General features: G+C 46.8%; 1 protein-coding gene across 4 annotated transcripts in view; it reads right to left on the bottom strand.

The window, feature by feature from the left end:
* Positions 1–15,877, bottom strand: part of ABHD16B (abhydrolase domain containing 16B) — an 83,082-nt gene that overhangs the window by 55,027 nt on the left and 12,178 nt on the right. For 3 of the 4 annotated variants that reach the window (XR_012647858.1, XR_012647857.1, XM_075011608.1), the window contains exons 2-4: positions 5,541–5,679; positions 1,997–2,095; positions 792–857 (exon numbers count right to left, since the gene is read on the bottom strand). The gene's annotated coding sequence lies outside the window, so the exon portion shown is untranslated. Of the gene's footprint in view, positions 1–791; positions 858–1,996; positions 2,096–5,540; positions 5,680–14,316; positions 14,949–15,877 lie in introns of all 4 variants that reach the window. The other variant, XM_075011607.1, reaches the window with a different exon arrangement.

Below are 15,877 nucleotides of genomic sequence, written 5' to 3'. Positions count from 1 at the left end.
TTTTTTTTTTTGGTAGAGTCTGGGGACAGAAGGGTTAATGTAAAAAGCTCTGCTACAGTCAAACTATACCTGAAATCTTAACCAGGCAAACTGCTTTTTCAGGTGAAAAAGTGTGATCATATTGCTGAATATAGTATCTTGCTGATCTATCTTGGAGGAAGTGAAATGAATTAAAAAGCCTTCTGGTAATCCCAGGGGCGTATGAGTCCACAGGCTGGTGTGTCCATGTCAGATGGCAGTGTTACAGCAGAATGAGTATGGGGGTAGCAGTGGGAAACATGGGAGTTCTCATGGCAGTTCTGTTCAGCCACAGCCATGCGTAACCCACACATGTCTTATGTGTGGTGCTCTGTCCTCTCTCATGGTTCTGAGACCACTTAGAGATTAGTGAGTCTGCTTAGTTAAGGCAGAGCTTAGTTAAGACCCATGAGGCTCCAAGGTTTGATCCTGCCTGCCACCAATCAGGGTTTATCAGTGTTACGCTTGTTTGTGCCCTTGGGCAAGTCACTTAATCACCTGATGCCTCGTTTTTTTGCTCTCTAAAATGGAGACATACTAGTACAGCGCGGCCAGAGCCAGGGCATGTCGTCTAGCAAGAAGATTGGTTCTATTTCAGCCCTGCCCATACACACAACACACAGCCATAGGGCAGCTGTGTATGCAGTGGCACCAGATCCAGCAACCAGACCCATACCACAGTCAGCCTTCCCACAGACTGCATCTTGCAGGGCTTTCCTAGTGGAGTGTAGGGTCCAGGAGAAGCCCCTGTTCCATCCCTGCTCTGCCCCCACCTGATTGTATAAATAGCCGAGGTCAGTCAGCTTCAGGGAAGAGAGGAGTTGTGGTGGGGCTTCACTCTGAGAAATAAGGAGAGAAAACAATGAGGTCTAATGGGGCCGGGCAATCCTTTCCCACCAGCTAAGCCATTTCTAACTAGACTGGGTTATCATGAGCAATCCCATAGTGGCTTGAAAAGCAGATTCTTCAGCACCCCTCATTTCTATGCTCCCATCAAACAACCAAAGAACTCCCAGCTGCACAGATGAAAGCATCCCTTGCCCAGGGGCATCGCTAACCTCTCTGGGCTAGGCAGGAGTTCCTTCTTTTCTTACACAGAGTGACTTTGATGGACAAGCTCTTCTGCCTTCGCTGCAAGGGCAAAGCTGAGGTCACATTCCATGGTTCAGCTAAGAGCCCCAGGCGGGGTGGGGAGTAGGGCTGTGCCCTGAGTCTGCTGCCCTGTGAGGCCCCACTCTTAGGCTGAGATAAAGGTGGCTTTTCCGGAGCTCAGAGAAGGCTGCAGGGGCGGGGAGAGAAAGGAGGGGAGCAGAGACCTGTGCTGGGCACGTTGAGGGACTGCTTTGGCATTCAGGTCAGTCTCCAGCCTCATGGCTGCTCAGAGCTCAGCCAAGGCATAGAACTCTCCTCTCCTCAGAACACTGTTTGCCAACCTCAGGAAACTGCAGAGAAAGCTTTTGTCTCATCAGTCCCAGGGTGAAGCCATCTTCGCTGTGCCCCAGAGCCCCAAGAACATCCCTCCTCGGCCATCCTGCTCCAGGGCCCGGCTCCAACGTCTGCACCCTGCCATGCTGGCTGGGCTGTTGCTAGCCAGTCCTGTAACATCTCCCTTTAAAGTGGGACAATGGAAGGTAATGGAGGGGGTGAAACCATCTTCCCTGGCACCATAGTTCAAGCAGAGGGTAGGCTGTGGGATGGGACCTCCTGCTAGGCTCCACCTTTCCCAAGGCCTGTCCCTGCTTCCCCCTGCGTGCAGGGGCACTGAGCAATGAAAGGGCGGAGATGCAGGTTTGGCTCACAAACATCACTCTTGGAACGGGGCAGGCACAGGAAAGGCAGCCTGAGCCTTTTGTTAAAGGCAGTGGTGGCAGCAACAGTGACCCTTGAACAGCTGAACGTGCCCCAGTCCCAAAGGGATTCTCCTTGGGGACAGACTGAGACTCAAACACCAAGTTGCTAGATGGGGTAGGGTACTTGCCCTGTTTTCCGGCTGCCCTCCTGCTGCTCTTCCTATGTGAACTATTTACAGTCCATGAGGAATGCTGTCTGCAGTGGAATTTCACTGTGAGAGCCATGTCTGGTAAGAGAAAAAAGGTGTGTTAAAATACGCAGGGTAGACAGCATAAGGGGCAGTTGTCACCCATCTTAGCAGGTTGGAGTAAACCCAGGGCGGGCGCTGAGCATTGTCAGGACCAATGGGTCGGTGCTATGGCCCCAGCTTTGGAACAATTTCTAGGGAGAGCCCTGCATCGTGCCAGACCCCGGAAACGTCTTGCTCTTCCTCCGGGGGAAGGTACTTGGTGTCGTCGCCTCCTGCCACTGGCCTCTGGGCTTGCAGCTCACCGGCTTGGCACTTGTGAGCTCTGCGAGTCCAACCAAGCCTGACTGCAAAAGAGGCCTGTTCACTCTTCCGGCATTAATGCACCTTGACTGATATTAGCTGTGACCCTCGCACAGCGTTAGCACAACAGTCATTTTTATTTGTTTGCTGGAGCACAATGTAGGAAGTCCTTGAGGCTGCACAGAGACCTGAAGGTTAAAGTACAGTCTGTTTTGGTCAGGCCAGAGCCTAGCCAAGCACTAGGGAACCCATGGTTTCAAGTGGTCGGTTTCAAGGGGAGTGCCCCAAGGATTGGTTCTAGGGCCAGTACTGTTCCACATCTTTATTAATGACCTGGATGAAGGAATGGATTGTACCCTCAGTAAATCTGCAGATGACACTAAGCTAGGGGGTCACGTAGATACACTGGAGGATAGGGATAGGGGCCAGAGTGACCTAGTCAAATTGGAGGATTGGGACAAAAGAAATATGATGCGGTTCAACAAGGACAGGTGCAAAGTCCTGCTCTTGGGGCAGAAGAATCCCAAGCACTGCTACAGGCTGGGCACCAACTGGCTAAGTAGCAGTGCAACAGAAAAGGACCTGGGGATTAGAGTGGATGAGAGACTGGATATGAGTCAGTAGCGTACCCTTGTAGCCAAGAAAGCTAATGGCATATTGGGGTGCATTAGGAGAAGCATTTCCAGCAGATCTAGAGAAGTTATTATTCCCCTCTATTTGGCACTGATGAGGCCACATCTAGAGTATTGCATTCAGTTCTGGGCCCCCCACTATAGAAATTACGTGGATGCATTGGAGCAGGTTCAGCAGAGGGCATTGAAAATGATTTAAGGGCTGGAGCACATGACCAATGAGGAGAGGCTGAGGGATTTGGGCTTATTTAGTTTGGAGAAGAGAAGACTGAGGGGTGATTTGATAGCAGCCTTCAGCTTCCTGAAAGGGGGTTCTAAAGAGGATGGGGAGAGACTGGTCTCAGTGGTGACAGATGGCAGAACAAGGAGCAATGGCCTGAAGTTACAGTGGGGGAGGTGTAGGTTGGATATTAGGAAAAACTATTTCACCAGGAGAGTGATGAAGCACTGGAACACGTTACTGAGAGAGGTGATGGAATCTCCATCCCTAGTAGTTTTTAAGTCCCAGCTTGACATAGTCCTGGCTGGGATGATTTAGTTAGGGTTGATCCTGCTTCAGGCAGGTGGCTGGATTTGATGACCTCCTGAGGTCCCTTCCAGCCCTAGAATTCTATTAGTCTATGATTTGATGATTGGTCAAGCTCTGTCCATCTGTGCATCTGACTGCCATTGTCAGAGATCCTGACTGCCTCCATCAGCCAACACTTATTTATCCCCACCTCGCAGCACTCCATCCTTTATTCCAGAACTGGGGAAATGCTGTTCAGCTCTTGCTGAGCAGCTGGGAAGTCTGTATCTCTCCAGGGTCACTGGTTGTTAGAGATCGATGACTGGGCACATAAATTTCCAATTGTCTTCCCAGATGCTCTGCAGTTATAGGGAGACAGCTTTCAGTGACACCCACAACTTTATCTCCTAGCCTGTCCTAAGAACAAACTGTCTTTCCCCCTCACACACACAGGGTAACAATGCAGCATATTGGGGAAACTGAGGCACAAACAAGACTCATAAAATATAACCCAAAATTCCCACTTCATCAGCCATCTAACTCATTCTAAAGCTACAGCTGCCTTGTCTACACTAAGACCTTAACACGTTATCTAATCCCCATTAAAAAAGCACACTTGTTCCTAATGACCACAAAGCTTAGAGCTGGTCCCAGTCAGTTAACAAGCTTGAAAACACCACTGTCTTTGTCTACACGGATTGCTCAGAGATGCTTTCAGATGTGTTCATGAGTGGGTGTGAACTAAGACAGTGTTTCTCCATCTTTTTTCATAGAGTACCCCTTTCAAAAAATATAAGTGCCCCCAGACTTCTTCCATGTACCCCAATGGTACGCGTACCACCAGTTGAGAAAGATGGTCCTAAAGTAATTTGATTACCAGATTACTGTACCTTTTCAGGAGGACGTTTTGCATACCACCAAGTTACACCATACTTAAAAACTACTTAATTACAAAAATCATACAAAAATACCCCAGGAGACAACTACTGAAAACGTGCTGACTTTCTACCATCTTATTATCAAATAAATGAATCGGAATAGAAATATTGTACTGATATTTCAGGTAAGGCGTATGAAGCAATAGAAACAAGTCATTGTACTGCCTTTACTAGCGTTTTTATGTAGCCTGCTGTAAAATGAGGCAAATATCTGTATGAGTTGCTGTACACAACTCGGAAGAACTTGGTGTACCCCCAAGGGGACACGTACCCCTGGTTGAGAAAGACTGAACTAAGCCACTTGCTAAACATGCCTCTCTTCCCAGACATAGACTTGATTTTTGAGGGGATTCTTATGGAAACACTCACTTCCTACGGATGGGAGTGACTGGCCCTTTTATCCTGCTTGTTCTAGCTGTCATACAGTCCCCTTTGCCACACTATCTAAGAACCCCCCAATCTTAAATTAAGTATCCTCCCACCACTACTACTGTGCAATGGGACAGAGCTATTCTTCCCGGCTGTGTCTACACGTGTTGCTTCCTCCGGAAGCAGCACGGTAATGAGCTATCCGGAAGATCCTAATGAGGTACGGATGCAAATTTTCCATGCCTCATTATCATATTGGCATGTGGTTCAGAGTCCGGAAGAAGCTCTTCTGGACTCCAAAGTACATGTGCAGACACGCAGCCTGCAGGGATCTTCTGGAAGGAAACCCTCCTTCCGGAAGCCCCTTCTTCCCCTTCCAGAAGATCACCGTGGGCCACGCGTCTGCACGTATACTTTGGAGCCCGGAAGAGCTTCTTCCAGACTCCAAACCATGTGCCAATATGGTAATGAGGCATGGAAAATTTGCATTTGTGCCTCATTAGCATCTTCCGGACAGCTCATTACCGTGCCGCTTCCAGAAGAAGTGGCACGTGTAGACACAGCCCTCCATTGTACTGAGGCAGACAGGAGTGACTTCTCTAGAGTCAAACAGGAGCCTTATAACAGACAAGGGATCTGAACGTGAGTCTCCGGAGTGCCACCCTAGCACTCTGAGCACTGGACCATCCCTCCTCTCTAGAAAGATCTTGGGCATTACTGGATTGGTGACTTACCAGGAAGGAGTGAGTGGTGCAAGGTCTCAGCCAGGGTGGAGCAGACTACTGTTTACATCACCTGCCAGGATAGCTTGTTGGTTCCTGAGTAACATTCAAGGACAACAGAGGCCCCTCTGCTGGCTGTACTCTGGAGTAGCTGATTGGAGGAAATTATCAGAATAGTAAATAAATAATAGCAATAGTGACATAAATTATATGTTTAACATGGGCACTCGAGAACAAACCAGCAGTCATGTAGCAATTTGAAAACTAACAAAATAACTTATTAGGTGATGAGCTTTCATGCAACAGACCCACTTCTTCAGATCGATAGCACTTCTAGTACAGACTCTATGTAGTTGATGGAGCTCCATTTCAAACAGCTGAATGTAGTGACTTGCATGTTGAATAGTAACAGAGAGATGTAGCCTTGTTAGTCTGTGTTCCATCAAAACAAAAAAGCAGTCACGTAACACTTTAAAGACTAACAAAATACTACAGAGAGCACTTTACAAACATACAGCTCACAATTGCAGGTTAGCGATCGAAGGCAGGTCTCAGTAGAATACCTCTTTTTGTGCAAGAAAAGCTTTCAAAGGAGTAAAATAAGAGTATTCTGCTGAGCTCAGCTTAGCAGCAGGAGCAAATGTGGAGCCAGTGAGAAGTCACTTGGAAATACCAGGCTAGTGCTTGAAACAGACTGTGACAGAACTAATTATTGGCCAGGGAGGGAAGGGATGTCTAGCAGTTGGAGCAAAGGATGGTGGGAACTGCTGGGTCTATTGGCAGCTCTGTCGCTGACTCACTGTACAGCCTTGGGTAGTCACTTAATTCATTAATTATAAAATGAGCACACTAAGACTCACTTTCTACAACGATACATACCATGTCTGCCATCAGGGTGCTAGAAGGCAGAACTAATCACTGTTTGCCATCCTCATTCTAGACGTACAAAGTACAATGATTGTTACGATTCAGTGGGGAAATGTTATGAGAGAGCTTGTTTGGGGAAACACACAAAAATAGTTACAGGTCCTCAGCTTTCCTTTTTGCTCTCTATTCTGTGATCAGTTCAGGATTGTGGCGCTGTGACGGTGTATTTCACTGCAAGAGTTGCAAATCTGTTTTTCCTTTGGAGGAGAAAGTATTGTGCACGCGACGTGGTTTGATACACGGTCGCTTTGTGCCAATGTTCCTGTCCTGATGAGACACTGGATATAATTGGTCTGTTTCTAACTTGGGGCATGATCCTGGCAACACTTGTTCACGTGAGCCATCCCATGGGGCCATGTTCTGTTCTCACCTGCGTCAGTGTGAATGTGGAGGATTCCCCTGACTTTGACGGTATCACTTCGGATTTAACCTGGTGTAACTAAGAGCAGAGTTGCGACCAATGGGACTAGGTGAGCAAGAGTACTCAAGAGCAGGCCCTTAGACTGTGGTCCTTCCTTAGCTGTAAGCTGGGTCTCCAAACTCCTCCTGCCACAGTGGTGGAACTTGTGTTGCAAAAACGAGAAATGGTGCAGTGGTTTGGTGTTTAATGGGAAATTTATTTAGCTGCCTCTGCGTCTTGATTGACGTATTTACTTCTGATTCACCAAAAAGTTTTGAGCATGAGCTTTTGTGAGCAAAGACTCACTTCATCAGATGCTGGTCATGACCAGCATCTGATGAAGTGAGTCTTTGCTCACGAAAGCTCATGCTCAAAACTTTTCTGTTAGTCTATAAGGTGCCACAGGCCCCTTCGTTGCTGTTACAGATCCAGACTAACACGGCTACCCCTCTGGTACTTGACTACTTCTGATTGTGGCTTCGGCAGCATGACACTAACATCACCTGAGTTGTGTTGTAATCAGCCCAAAGCCGTGTCCTGTTGTTGAGGTGAAATGAAACAACATGTTCCCTGAACGAGATCTGTGTCTATTCTAGATAAAGATACAGGGCCAAGTCCTGTCTCCATTAAGCTGACACATCTAGAGTCTCTCCACTAAAGGCAATGGGGTGACTTCAGATTTACACTGATCTCTGATCAGAATCTGGCCTGCAGTCTCTGTTTTCCAGAGGCAGCTGTGGCACCTTTTGCCCCTTCTGCTTCCTGTGTGCCTTTTTAGAAACTGCCTTTCCTGTTCTCTGGGCTCAGAGATCATTGCTGCAGCTGGCAGCTTTACATGTTGGAAAGAAAGAAAGAAAGAAAGAAAGAAAGAAAGAAAGACAAAAACAAACAAACAAAATGCTGTGTAAACCTGGACAGATTGCAGGAGATGAAGTGGGTCTGTCCCACAAAAGCTCATCAACAAATAAGTCATTTTGGGTGCGTCTACACTAGCCAGCTACTTTGAAGTAGCCGGCACAATGTTAGGCAGCGAGACGTCAAAATCGCTATTCCTATCCGAAGATGGGAATAGTGCCCTACTTCAACATTCAACATCGAAGTAGGGCGTCTGTAGATGATCCACATCCCAGTATGTCAAAATAGCAGGGTCCTCCAAGTCGGCCATAAGCTGAGGGGTTGAGAGACATTCTGTCCAGCCCCTGCGGGGCTCTATGGCGCCGTGTGCAGCAGCCCTTAGCCCGGGGATTCTGGTTGCTGCTGCTGCTGCAGCTGGGAGTCCATGTTGTGTGCACAGGGTCTGCAACCAGTTGTCAGCTCTGCAAACCTCATGCTGTGCAGGCTGCGTGTGTCTGGTAGGGGCTCTTTAAGGGAGTGGCTTGCTGTTGCCCCAGAAGGACTAGTCCGCCCTGTGACCCTGTCCGCAGGCTTTCCTAGACCCCTTATTCCAATTGGGGCTGCTTTTGTATGTAGATGCTCCCCTGCGGGGCCCATTTCGATGTAGCGCTTTCCTACGTCGACGTTGAACGTCGACAGCACCAGCCCTGGAGGATGTGTGGACGCTATGCGTTGAAATAGCTTATTTCGATTTCGCGACATCAAAATAAGCTATTTCGATGTAGCGTACCAGTGTAGACGTAGCCTTTGTTCGTCTTTAAAGTGCTACATTTCTGCTGTTTTGTTTTGTTGGAGTACAGACTAACACAGCTACCTCTCTGTTGCTATTCAGATTGCAGGAGAATTGGAGAAAGCCACTTCATCCTTAGCCAGTGACTTTGGTGAAGAGTTAGCAAAGCTGTAGGACACTCAGAAAAATGCACGTTGAAAAATTGACCTGCTTTTTATTCCTGTTTCAATTCTTGCCATTATCCATCAATAGCAGCTACCGACTGATCTTGAGAGATACCACTTTTTGATCAGCATATCACCGACATGTTATGGGTGGGAAATGTCTATTCAAGTCTTTCGCAAAAAGATCTGGACACACTGGAAAAATGGTCTGAGGTAAATGGGATGACGTTTGATAAGAACAGATACAAAGTACTGCACTTAGGGAGGGACAATCAGTTTCACACATAGAAAATGAGAAGGAACTCCCTAGGAAGGAGTACGGCAGAAAGGCATCTAGGGGTCATAGTGGATCACAAGCTGAGTATGAGTGAACAATGTGACACTGTTGCAAAAAAATCAAACATGATTCTGAGATGCATTAACAGGAGTGTTGTGAACACGACATGAAAATTCTTCCACTCTGCACTGATTAGGCCTCAACTGGATTATTGTGTCCTGTTCTGGGCACCACACTTTAGAAAAGATGTGGAGAAATTGGAAAGGGTCCAGAGAAGACCAACTAAAATGATTAAAGGTCTAGGAAATATGACCTATGAGAGAAGATTAAAAGACTTGGATTTGTTTACTTTGGAAAAGAGAAGGCTGAGAGAGGACATGACAGCAGCTTCCAAGTACCTAAAAGGGTGTTAGAAGGAGAAGGGAGAAAAATTATTCTCCTTAGCCTCTGAAAACAGGCAAGAAGCAATGGGCTTTAACTGCAGCAAGGAAAGTTAAATTGAACATTAGGAAAAGTGTCCTAACTGTCAGGGCAGTTAAGTACTGGACTAAATTGTCTAGGTTGGTTGTAAAATCTCCATCACGGGAGATATTTAAGAACAGGTTGGATAAATATCTAACAGGGATGATATAGATGGTGCTTGGTCCTGCCATGAGGGCAAGGAAAAAGACTTGATGACCTCTTGAGGTCCCTTACAGTTACAGTATTCTATGATCCCCATCAGGCTCAACTTGGTAACTGACACCTGTTAGTGGCCTGTGAGAAATGAATTGGTTATCTTGTTCCGTTGCCTAGTAAACCACTGTCTGTGTTAGCAGTCTCTACAATCACATACTTTTGGGCTTATCAGTGAGCACGATTAGTGCTCATGCTGGCAGTCTCAAAAGAGGACAAGGAGAATGGACTTGACCTCTCACTCTCTTGCCCAGATCAACACAGCTCCCAGAACTTTTCACCTGAACTTGATCACCCTTAAGAATAGCCAAAGGAAGGATCATTTGCTCTTCTCCTGCGTAAGGACCATGCTATAGCTCCTACCCAATCAACAAGGCTTCCTTTTCCTGCTGCTCTCTGGAACCACTCAAACACTCACAGTACTGCATTCACTACCAGTGTGGCAGAACCACTCGGTCTCACGGTGTGTATCTATACAAACACAGGCAGATTTTCAGACACGTCCAGAGATAGTCTTTATTTAGGCGTCACTTTTGGTGAAAGTCACCTGTGTGCAGAGGGGCCAGAACGGGGCCTTGGCACTCATAAAGTCCCACAAAATAGGATGCAAGTGTTGCTCAGGGCTGCGGCAGCTTTGCACACGGTGACAGAGATAGCCGTGTTAGTCTGTAATCTACCAAAATAGCAGTCAAGTAGCAGTTTAAAGACTAATAAATTATTTTGTTAGTCTTTAAAGTACTACTTGGCTGCTTTTTTGTTTTGCACAGGGTGCCATTCACCTAGGTTGACTTAAATCACACTGTAAAAGAATTATATAATATGGATCCCAGAGACTGAGTTGCATCTTACTTCCCATTTGGCCCCAGCGACTTCAGCGGAACAATTGGAGGGCTAAGGATCAGGTTCTGAGTGACTGGAACTTAACTTCCTTTTTACTGAAGTCCAAAAAAGGAGATAAAACGTCCAACAGGTGAAGTCTCTCTTTCTCACACACACACACTTTGTTTTATAATTAGCTTGTGACTTTTCACAACTTCACCTCATGCATCTACCTTGGTTGCGGTCCTGGGCATTGCAAGCCATGGGTGACACTGCTCACTATTTCTGTGTATTCATAGAACTTGCTTGTCCTGATTCCCATAAATAAAACACACTGGGAACAGCCCCTTCTCCAGCCTATTAATTTGAGATCCCAGCGGCCTTTCTATATGTGGAATCAGCAGATTGCTGCGCTCTTCCTCTGTAGTAATCCTGGCTGAGTTTAGTAAAAGTTTTAAAGCCTCTAGCTCATCTGAATCCCATGTGTGGTGTGTCAAAGCTTGGAGGGAACAATATGGAAAATTACATCCTATTTTTAAAAAATAGACATAAGCCCAACCCAGATCTCGTATCACTTGTTTTCTATAATCATGGTGCTGGTAAAATCAATGGGCTAACTGCAGTGAATAAGAGTTGCCAAGTCTCCTGCCATAAGCTTTGTTAATGCAACCCAAACCTGACTAGCTGCACTTGGTACTGTTCCTATCTTTGGTCCAGCATGACACCACCGGCAGGCCTGAATGCAGAGTTGCCATGCTCCCTGATAGCCTCACCCTGAGCAGAGATTTACTGTTTTAAGGGAGTCAACTGGAGGTATTTTTTTCACAATATAAATACGCACCAGTGACTCTTCTGAGACCATCCGACTCATTTCTTTTGTGTCCCAGCCCAAGGGCAGTACCAGTGCTGCAGATATCAAAGGCTGGCCCATGGGCTCGCTGTGTACCCCAAGCTGCTTCTGCAGTTCTCAGGGGTAGCAGCCCGTTGCCCTTTGCCCCTCCAACGTCTCATGGTCGGCGTTGAAGATTAGTTGAAAGTAGCTGGTGTTTCAAGCCACTCACCAGAGACATTAGCAGAGTAATGGAGTTTAATTATCTGGCGTTTCTTCTAGGAGGGCATGAACCTGTCTCTTTGTTGAATTTATCCACTGATGCTAGATTTTTATCTCCTGTTTTCAATTTTCTTGTGATGGTGCCTTCTGCACCCCAGGCGTCATGTCAGCAACTCCCTTATTCACTCTCCTGATGAACATGGTAAATGCTCTCTCTCGCTCTTTTTTCCATGGCATTTGTTTCTGAGTATTTCCTTTATGCTCTCATTGGGAGCGGAAGGAAAGAGGGGAATGTTCTGTCTCTCTGGCTGCTCGGAATCCATCTGAACGCCTTGGGGGAGTTACATGAAGAGATGAACCTGGATTCAACGATGCATGGTCAGGAGCAGCAGCATTAGTGATGACAAACACCAGTGCCTGGCTGCCTGAATGAGTGCAGCACAAGGGGGTTGGTAAGTTTAATGAACAAATGCTTGTAAAGTGCCATGAAAGCCTTGGATTAAAGGGAAACAGCCCTACTACAGGGCAGCGTTCTTGATAATCATAGGGAAATCTCTGCATCCTTGGTAGCAGAATGTGCCTGAAAGATTCGAAACCAGGCATCCTTTAAAATGTGAACATTAATTACTATCGGAGCAGTGTTGTCTAGTGGGTGGAGCCCAGGGCTGACAGAAGAGATTGCCCAAGTTCTCGCCCCTGCTCTGCAGCTGCATCTCCTCTCTATAAAGTGCTCTGGGAGAATGTTGGTCCTTAGAAGTGCTAAATATTATGTTGGCCCGTTTGGCAAGGACTAGGACTGCACAGTAGCTTGTTTTGCTTGTGGAATACAAATGGGTTGACCTGAGAGTGGGGAGGGTTTTATTTGTGGTTCATCAGAGTTAAATGTTCAGGTATTCTATGCTAACCAGAATCCAGATGCTACAATTTGGGAGGGAAAAGGAGAGTCATAGAATCATAGAACCTTAGTGCTGGAAGAGACTTCAAGAGGCCACAGAGTCCAGCCCCTGCCCAAAGCAGGACTAACCCTAACTAAATCATGAAAGAATTGTCCCCTACCTCTCATCCCCTGCTCCAAATTACAGCAAAATCAATGCTTAACATTTGTCATCCTCAAAGCATTTTGCAGACACCGAGCCTGGGATTTTTAAAGCAGCCTACGGGAGTCAGAAATTTGGGTGTCTAAATCCCTGTGGCTAGTTTGAAAATCCCAGGCTAATTAAGTCCCAAATCTCTTTCCTCCTCCTCCACCTGTGAGATAGGCAAGTGCATTTTATTAGCCCATTTTACATATGGGGAAACTGAGGTACACAGCAATGGTGACTCATGTTTTTGTCAGTGCTGGAAGCTGAACTCATGATTCCCTCTTCTCAAACCACACATCTCACTCACTCGGACCTCTCTTTGTTGTATCTAATAATGACTAAAGCCAATAGGCCACCTATTGCTACTGCTGGAGCCCTTTGTCAGTTTTAGCTGGAAATTAAAGAGGAACAGCTCTGGAACCTCTTCCAACAAAGACACCAGATTCTCTGCTTTCTCCTCACATCACTCTGTGCTCCAGCTAGTCATAACCAGAGAAGAAGGGCCCCCGTTTTCAAGTGACTCAGACTCTTCTTTCCTTCCTCAGGAAAACCTGTGATCAGATAAAGTTCATCAAATTATCTGGCAAGCACAAACAGCACACCATCTGCACAGATGCAGGCGGTACCCCCTCACACCCCCAAGGAAAGGGGAGGCCAACTGTATTTGGTATCAACCCTCCTCTATAGCAGATCAGTGGTTGTCTCTGTTAACTGGCGCAGGTGACTCAATGTAGAATGATTTGTGTCCCTGATATTCTCTGTGGCTGAACATACAGCTCTGCTTCATTCTTCATGTGTAATTCCACAGATGACACCAGAAATGAACTTGACCTCAGGTAGTCACGTATCACATTCTGCTTCTCTCTACCAAGTTTGACTCTGCCTACTCATCCTCCCCTGCTCTTGTTGCTTATTATTGTCTGCTGGTATTGCATTAAGGTATCAATGAGGTATGTGTTGGAAAAAGTAAGGAGGAGGGCATCTTTGGCCAGCCACTGAAGAGGGGAAGGTGACTCATGGGCCCTTGAAAGAAGAGGGGGAAAAATGTGTAAAAACTGCAACTATAGATAGATGGGCAGCAGCCCACACTGAGGTGCTGTGCTGTCAGGCTGAGGGGCTGGTGCAGAAAAGAGCAAATGAAGGTGTGAAGATTTCCCTTCAGATTAAAAAAACAAAAAGGGAAAAAAGAGCATGTTTGTTATTCTGTAACCTAAACCCAGGCCAGATAGAACAGAGCATGATCCAGTTTGGCTACAATGCTTTCTGAGGGATCCCAACGGGAAATGGGTATAAAGCACAGATGTCAGAGTCATGACCGGGGTCTGCACCCTGCAGCTCTTTAAGGACTTCTTTGTGGCTTCCGATGCTATCATGGCAAAATAAAAAAAACCCTCCTGATTACTTTTGATAAAAGCATAAAAATGGACAACTCAGCTCTAAATAGCAAACAATATGTGGTCTTGAAATGCTGCATAACTCCCCCTAGCATCCTCTAGAGAGAGAGGATTTGGGAGTAAAAGTCAGGAAGACAGTGGTATGAACAGACAAGTAAAGTGTGAGGAAATGCAATATGTAAACAGCTTGTGAACATCCTGGAGTAAACACGTATCACATTACAAATCTTTGGGTGTGTGTTTTTCTTAAAACAGAGGTTACAAAAACTATGGTTTGATGTTATGTATTAAGGACCATCTTGCATTTACTTGCATTGCAGCTCTTGAATTATTTTTTTAACCAACCCCTGGGCATGACCCGCACCTCCCCCTCACCTTGTGCTGTCACAGGTAAGGGAGTACCAACTGGCATGTCTTAGTAGCAGAATCTGAGAGGTAGCATGATGTCCCAAAGTATAAGGCGGTGATGAGCCAGGCTCTGGAAGTGCAGCATCTGGGCACGTTCTGAAACAGAATTGACTCCAGCTTAGCTGTGGATGTTAAAACTGGCAGTGAATTGCAAATGGAGCCCTGGGTTGGTAATTTTCTCAGCCTGGAGATGCAGGTGCTGAAACAGTTTTCAGAGTGGGGGTGCTGAAAGCTGCTGAAGCCAACTGGAAGCTCTGTATGTAATAGGAACCACTTTAAGATGTGTGGGGTGCTGCTCATATTTAAGCACCTATGCCTGGAGAAGGCATTTATGAGAGTCTCATTCTTTAGACAATGGGCTGCACAGAGCTGGAGTCATCCTAGATGCTCTCTCTGTCCCTGCTGCTCACTGAAGTGCCTTGGTGTCTTCTTTCACAACAAGGATGGGGATCTCCAAGCACTGGCAGCTGCTCCGAGCATCACAACCCCATTAGGATTTTGACAAGAGTTGCTCTGTGCCCTCCATTGTGTGTTTCTTCATCAGAAGTTCCTCGGTATGCATTAAACTGTGCTCAGATTCGCTGATGACAGCACATGCCCTGGAAGAATCAAATGGCAAAGTGAAGGGAGGGAGAGGCTGGAGTAAAGGGGACTGCATGCAGCAGCAACATACTGGGGATGAATAAACATCAAGTCCTCCATGAAGTGACAGCAAATCAACAGCCCAAATGCAGACTTTGGGTTTCATATGAACAGCTGCTCCTGCCCCCTTAGAACTGAATATTTCCCTCTGGTCTCTTTGTATGGTCCTACTGTGGCTTTAACATAGAACCATGTGCTCCCCCACAGGGTAGGTGTGGGACTGTGGGTTGGATGGGAGGTGTCGGTGCAAGAGGTTCTTCAGAAGTGTTCCCCAGTACAGAAAGGTTGGAAAAAGCCAGGTACTGGAGAGCCTGATCCAAACATTACCACCTTTTCAGAATGAGGTTCGTGGGCAATGTTTCCTCTAATTTTTTTTCATGAGCAGAATATGTTTTGTTACGTGCACTGAGAGATGTGCACCACCAAGAGCCATACGCATCTGGCTGTGGGTGCTCTGCGCATCAGCTGGGCAGCACTAGAATCTCTCCTGGGCGGCTGCCCAAGCACTCAGCTTACAGAGAACACTGGTGGTGTTGCGGGGTCGGGGGGTGGCTCTTGTAGTCATGCTGAAGCGGCACAGTTAACAGCAAGCTCTGATTTCCTCCACACTACCATGAAGTGTCCTTGAGAGGTACAGTATCCTCCTAGTCCAGAGCAGTGCCCATCATGGCAAAACCTTTCCACACAAAGAGGAATGCCACGTATAAATCCTCCACATTCGGGAGATTAGGACAAGGCCCCCTCTAGCCTTTCGTCTGGAGGGGAAATCTTTTCTTTTGCTCATGCCATTTGCGTTGGCGACTTCTCACCCTCCCGCCATAAGGGGCTGCTGAGGCCACATCTGGAACGCTGCGCTCAGCTCTGCTCCCCTCGCTCTCAAAAAAGG

The sequence above is a fragment of the Carettochelys insculpta genome, chromosome 17 (genome assembly GCF_033958435.1).
Source record: "Carettochelys insculpta isolate YL-2023 chromosome 17, ASM3395843v1, whole genome shotgun sequence".
In the NCBI taxonomy this organism is placed as follows: Eukaryota; Metazoa; Chordata; order Testudines; family Carettochelyidae; genus Carettochelys; species Carettochelys insculpta.
Note: the sequence above shows the minus strand (reverse complement) of the source record. Positions and strands in the feature narration are given on the sequence as shown.